Source organism: Eufriesea mexicana, unplaced genomic scaffold (assembly GCF_001483705.2).
Source record: "Eufriesea mexicana isolate 0111107269 unplaced genomic scaffold, ASM148370v2 scaffold1482, whole genome shotgun sequence".
NCBI lineage: Eukaryota > Metazoa > Arthropoda > Insecta > Hymenoptera > Apidae > Eufriesea > Eufriesea mexicana.
Window position 1 is genome coordinate 1,978,421 of NW_016909634.1, and position 6,754 is coordinate 1,985,174.

Consider the following 6,754-nt stretch of genomic DNA (forward strand, 5'->3'; position numbering starts at 1 on the left):
CCTGATTAATTTACTATCAATTTCTCATGCCGATAACAAAAGAGGTAAAAGCTGAAATATTAAAACCTCTACATTCTACATTCCATCTACATTCCATTAGGCCACCCAGACCTTCACAATCCTCGCAGTACAAAACCAACGAATTGCAGCGCTGAACTCAGCAGCACCACCTAGCGGCCATTCCCTCGCAACTAAAGACACTTCTGTAAGTATCACGGCACCCAGTGCATAAGACCCAACATTCTCACACGTCCACACCTCCGTTCGAATGCACGTGTGTGACCGTCGCCTATGGATTCAAAAGAACGTCCAACAAGCAAGCTCAATCAGCCACGGCTGATGAACCCTGGAACAGGGTATCCCTGTGTACCATGGTCATGGGGCGTTTCACAGCGGCCTGTGACTCCGTGCACCATGGACACATCGATGCACACACGCGGGGGTGTCCGGGTGATAGTGATCAAAGACGGCTGACAGAGAACGGGGGAGCAGAGTGAATGAAGATGGGGGGAAAAATGGCTAGAGGAAAGGGTTGAAGCAGGAGGACAGAGCAAAGGCAAGGGCAGAGGCAACGAGAGAGACAGAGTACATACAATGAGTAAAAAAAGTATTGCCACACTATATTACAAGGAGATTCGTCTAATTAGGAAACTCTGATTTTAACGAAAGTTTATGCGAATATCAAATAAATTTCACGTGGAATAACTTTGTAAGGACGAAAAATGTTCTTGGGTGGAACAAATGGGTCCCTAGAGTTTCAGCAGCTTTCTACGCTGAAAATGAATATAATTTTGTCGAATTTTTTAAAATAACTAGGTAACAAGATGCTAAAAATTAAATGTTTCTTCTGTGAAGAGTATAGTTGTCAGTGTGGTACTGTAGAGTTATATTAATGGAGGTAAAGATAGATTTCACCTGCGTAATGTGATCTACAGTAAGGAAAAATGGTTGCATGTACAGTTTATTTTCACTAAACTATTATTCTATTGTAAAAACAATTTTGAAGAATATTATATGCAGAGCATGAGAAATTCTTGTACCTAGAGGCTCAACTATACAAAAATTGCTGCACTTGGAATTCATTTTGATCCATACGCACGTAAATATTTTTCGAAATTAAAATTTTCTGATTAGGTGAATTTCTTTGACACATAGCGTGTCGATTTTCTTTACCCACGGTATATATACACAGCAATGGAGGATGGTTGTGGAAACAAGATGTGTATGAGGATAGAGCAAGGGTAGAATGATTGATGGATACGGGGAAAAGGGAGTACAAAAGGGCAAAGGGAAAGGGCTATGCGAAGGGTTTGGATGAGGAAAAGTAGAGAACGAAGAGAAGAGAGAGAAATAGAGATAGAGAGGGAGAGAGAGAGAGAGAGAGAAAGAGAGAGAGGGAGAGGGATAAAAGAAGGATGAAGAGACTATGGAGGATTTAAAGAAAGGGCAGAGAAGTAAAAAAAAGAGAGAGAAAGAGAGAGAGAGAGAGGGATAAAAGAAGGATGAAGAGACTATGGAGGATTTAAAGAAAGGGCAGAGAAGTAAAAATATTGAAAGAAGGTACAAAACTTGGAATAAAATGTTCAGAAGTGGTAATAAGATTGGGTGGATGAGAATACAACAGTGGAAATACGAAAGAAAGCAGTGAGCAAAGTATTGGGTTGGAGGTGTAGTATTACAATGGTGTCGGGGACAAAAGCAAGATCAAGCAGGAGCAAGGAGAACATGGGGGATAAATAGAGAAAATAAAATAATAGAAAGGCGATGAAATGTTAATGCTTAAAGAACTGGTAAAGAGAGTGTTGGTGAAGGAAAATATTAAAAGGCAAGTGTAAAGGGAATAAATGAAGCATGGAGACAAAGACAGGGAAGGATGTGTTGCTGCGATGTTGCAAAAACGATAATAAATGTATAAATAAATTATTTAAAATTCGAATAAGCGTATATATTGCATAAATTCTATATCTCACGGAAAATATGTAAAATAAAAGGTATTTAACATTTACTAAATGCATATATAAGATTATTATAGAATTTCTGGGTATTTGCATTTATAATTTATTCTTTTGGGAAAAAAGTTTTGGATTCAAATGAAAAGCCTGAGGTTAGTAAATTAATATTAATTCGAAATTTATATTTAATGATATTAAATATTCTATTATTACCATTTTGTATTATTATTTATTCCCCTTTTACTTTTTTCTTTTTTTTTTTAATGTATTAGAGAATGTTTTCATTTATATATTTACAACAATTTATATTGTATGGATATCTTCTTAATAATAAAGAAATGGAGAAAATCATTTTCAAGATTTTAAAAATTATTTTAATTAATAACAAATAAAAATACGACAATTTCTGTTTTCAAATATACATACGTATATATATTTAACCCCTATGGGTATTACAATTGGATATATATTATATATTCTGTACAAATATAGTTTACAGTAATACTACAATGTAATTCAAAAATTTTCCTAGCATAGGGGTCACCTTTTATATTATTTAAAATTATTATCTAAAATTTTTGAATTTCATTATAATTAAACTATATTTGTACAGAATGCACACTCTTCTTCAAACATTATTCGTACGTTATCTTTTTATAAAATGCAGAAGGAAATTATAATTAGCATACTAAACTGGATTTAAAAAAAGGAAGGAGAGAAATGTGACAGAAAACGATGGAAGAAAATTTCCTGTCAAAATTAACAGAGCAGGAGATATACTACAATGTTTCAGAAACGAACTTGTGTGAACATGAACTTCAGTTATGCAAACCACGGATGTACGCGTGGGAGGAGTGATTGTTTTCTATCGGCGATCGAGTTGGAAAGTTCCAGAGCTCCCTTTGTTCATGAAACTCGGGCACGCCGCGATAATAAACTCCGTGACTGTCGTCGACTTCGAATTTCATTAAAAATTCCCTCGATTCTTTATAAAAGACGCAAACAGCTGTAGCCAGCTATATCCAAGGACGTCATTTCGGTGGTTGATCTGCTGAACATTCGATCTATCCAATTACGATATCCTTTATACGAAAGAAATATCCCTGATGCACCTAATTAATTTATTTCAATTGTCTTTGCTAATTCCCAGATAGATTAATTAAAATTAATTAACATTTCGACTGCCACGTTGGTCACGGTTTCTCCTCTGACGCCACAGTGGTCATTGGTGACCGGAGTGCTTGAACTACTTGAATTAGATTGAATGAAAATCGACAGTTAATGCATTTTGAATATAATCACTAATTTGAAAATACCTCGAGGTAAAAAGTGCTACATTGAACAATTGTAGGATGGCAAAAACTGATTTTGAGGAACCAAAAATTGACAAAACGATAAGAGCGGGATAACATAAACTCAAAGCTCATAAAACTATTTTGACTTTGGAAAAGAACACCAAGATAACGAAACGAAAACACACAAAGACGCACTCTAATTTATTTCTCTTTCCAACACCAAGAGACTCACGCTCGTGCTGGTCGCAATTGATTTCTAACGACTCTGTTTTGGTCGTCGAGGACCATGCTTTTATGCTTTTCTTAACCTACGCTTCACCTCCCCGTAGGAACTACGCAATTTAATTTTGTTACCCAAAATAACTTTTCCTTTTGCTTCTAGAAAATATAGATCGGTTTATAATTTGTTTCTGTTGGCAATGGACGATTCGCGATTTCTTTGGAAATAGTATCCTACACAATTAAAAATTTTTATTAAAATATCGAAACAAATCTTGCGTCTAACATGTTTTATGAGTAAATGCAGTTAATCTGTCGAAATAAATAAATAAATAATGATACACGATATTCTTCATTTCCCATACGAATCTAATCAATTATGTCACAAATAAAATTTCACCTAATAACGGTTTTTTGATTTAAATTTTAATCGAAATATTAGAAAATGGGGATAAGTTTATATTGAAATGTAAATAAATGCATTAAACCACGGGGTTCACGATTCTGTTTAAATTTTATTGCTTTAAAAATTTTCTTTAACTCTTATCTAATGTATGTAATATAATAATATATAATTTGGATTGCAAATATAGATATAATTATTCTCATAAAATTTATATAATTGTTCAAAACACTTTGTCTAGTAGTAAATACATTTTTCAAAATCTTATTCACTTTCACAATGGAGAAAGTCTTGAAGAAGAATGTCTTTCAGCTGTCCAGTCGTACATAACCTCCAAACGTTCGAGTCGAGCGTAACGTTAACCCACGCGACAGACTTATGGGATTAACACGTGGATTTCGAGGTTTTTATACAGTTCACAGCGTGACGAATAAAAATATCGAAGCGGAAATTGGAGCAGGCTACTTGGATTCCGAGGTGAAGGTTGATGGAAGCGGTTCGTTGGGTTCCTTGGAAATTGAGGTTAGATTTATCGAGCAGGAAAACCTGTGTTGCGATTTCCTATAGTTTCGTGTTTGTACAACTGTGTGTATTAGGTGGCTTTGAAATTTGAGTCAAGTTGGCACTATATTACAGAATATAAAATTTCTCACTTGAATATTTTTCTTCATGATTTAGTAATTATACAATACTTAATAGTAATAGTTTGTATAGGGTTCTGGTGAAAAATGATGCAAGTAAGAAGCTGTTAACCTTTTAACAACTATGACTATAGTTGAACACCAGCAGAACAATTTGCAACCTTAATAAACAATAAAAAATGCTATTATGTGTACAAAGCTATACATAAAAATTCGAAACTAAAGAAAAATAGTCTCTTTTTACACGAATCTTAATTTAAAAATTTTTGGATTAAAGTACTACTATATATACATTGAGATTTGCAATTAATATTGTTTAACAAGCACCATAATAACTTCACTAATGAAATATAACACTATAATATAGTATAATGTATATTATTATAATATGTATATAGTATAATATACTAATGATAATATAGCACGAATATAAAATTACTAATTCATTTTTGCGAAATTAATTATTCGTTAATCAATATAATAAGTAATCCTCATTTGAGGATTGTTTTTCCATTTCAATTAATAACTGGTTTTAAAATTATTTTTTAACAGTCAAAGGGTGACTTGAAATTTGCCATAATCCAGAATTTGATTATGGAAGATGTCTATAATCGAACGAATCGTGGTTCATGAAAGTTTTGAAGGATTCAGATTTCCCAGAAGAACCAAATTCCTCGACAAATTTCCAATTCTGAAGAGAGTTATAGCGTTCGGGAGAACCAGCTCCGCGGGTAGTCGAACTAGACGAAAGTCGTAAAGCGAGAAGAGGATGCGCCTCTAAGCAGTTTTTCAATGAAACGAAAATAATACGTGGATGGAGATTTCTCTAGGGAAAGGAGAACTGTAGTTTCAATATTAAAGCGGAACGTGTCGAAACTGCGAAGTAATTTGCAGAGGAAATAGCATCGAATTTCCTTCGAGTTCCTCCTTCAGGCGTTTTTCATATTCATCTCAATTTCGTCTTTCTGATAAGGATTTCCTTCTTGAAATTCTTCGTTCTGCTCATTTCTTGACTGCGAGATTGGAAACGTTTGATAGACCAAATGAATATGATTGGCAAAAGAATATTGCATCCTTAATTCTAACTTTGACTTTTGTACAGTGCTCTTAGTAACCTCACCTAACCTAAATAATACCTAGTTTTAATTCTAAGACAAGAAATTTTTTCCTAAAATTCTGGGTTTAATTTATTTTTTAACTTTGAACTTAGAAAAGTATTGCATTCTAAATATTAGCTTTAGTTTCAGAGTAGTGTTTTTGACAAAACCTAACCTAACTCTAATCCCTTGCGATTTGATGTATGAAATTAGTTTCGTTTGTATAACAAAGAGATTCCACTGAAATATTTCATTTATTTTTCATGAGTAAGTTGGAGATAAGGAATATTTTATAATTTTAATTTTAATTTATTATTTTATAAATAAATTTACAATCACATATTTAGTAGGAAAATGGAATATCAAGTAGGAAACCTAACCTCTAAATCAACCATTAGCTTCTCAGATAACCATACCTAGCTTATATAATACCTAGTTTTAATTCTAAGACAAGATGTTTTCTCCTAAAATTCTGGGTTTAATTTATTTTTTAACTTTGAAATTAGAAATAATGAATAAAAGAAGTCCGTATGAGTGTTAGAAAAGTATTGTGTTCTAAATATTAACTTTAGTTTCAGAGTAGTGTTTTTGACGAAACCTAACCTAATTCCAATCCATTGCGATTTAACATATAAAATTAGTTTCGTTTGTATAATAAAGAGATTCCACTGAAATATTTCATTTATTTTTCACAAGTAAGTTGTAGATAAGGAATATTCAGTGAAATAAATTTATAATCACATGTTTAGTAGGAAAATGGAATATTAAGTAGGAAACCTAACCTCTAAATCAACCATTCGCTTCTGAGATAAGAAATTTTCTCTTGATACTCTGCATTTAGCTCATTTATTTGACTTCATTATCAGATATGATTTGATTAATGGGCCAGCATGGTTTATAGGAGAATAAAATCTCTAATAGTAGATTTAACCATAGCTCAACCCAGATCCAAGAATTTTTCACATCAATTACACTTCCACGATAAAATTTCTTCTTTACATTCTTCTTCAGCTGGTTCATTTAACTTGCAGATTAGAGAAAATTAAAGGAAAGAATCTGTGGTTTGTGGGAAAATAAAAATCCCTGTTAAAAGACCTATCCATATCTTCTTTCATCATTTTCATCTCATCACAAATTTTTCATAGCA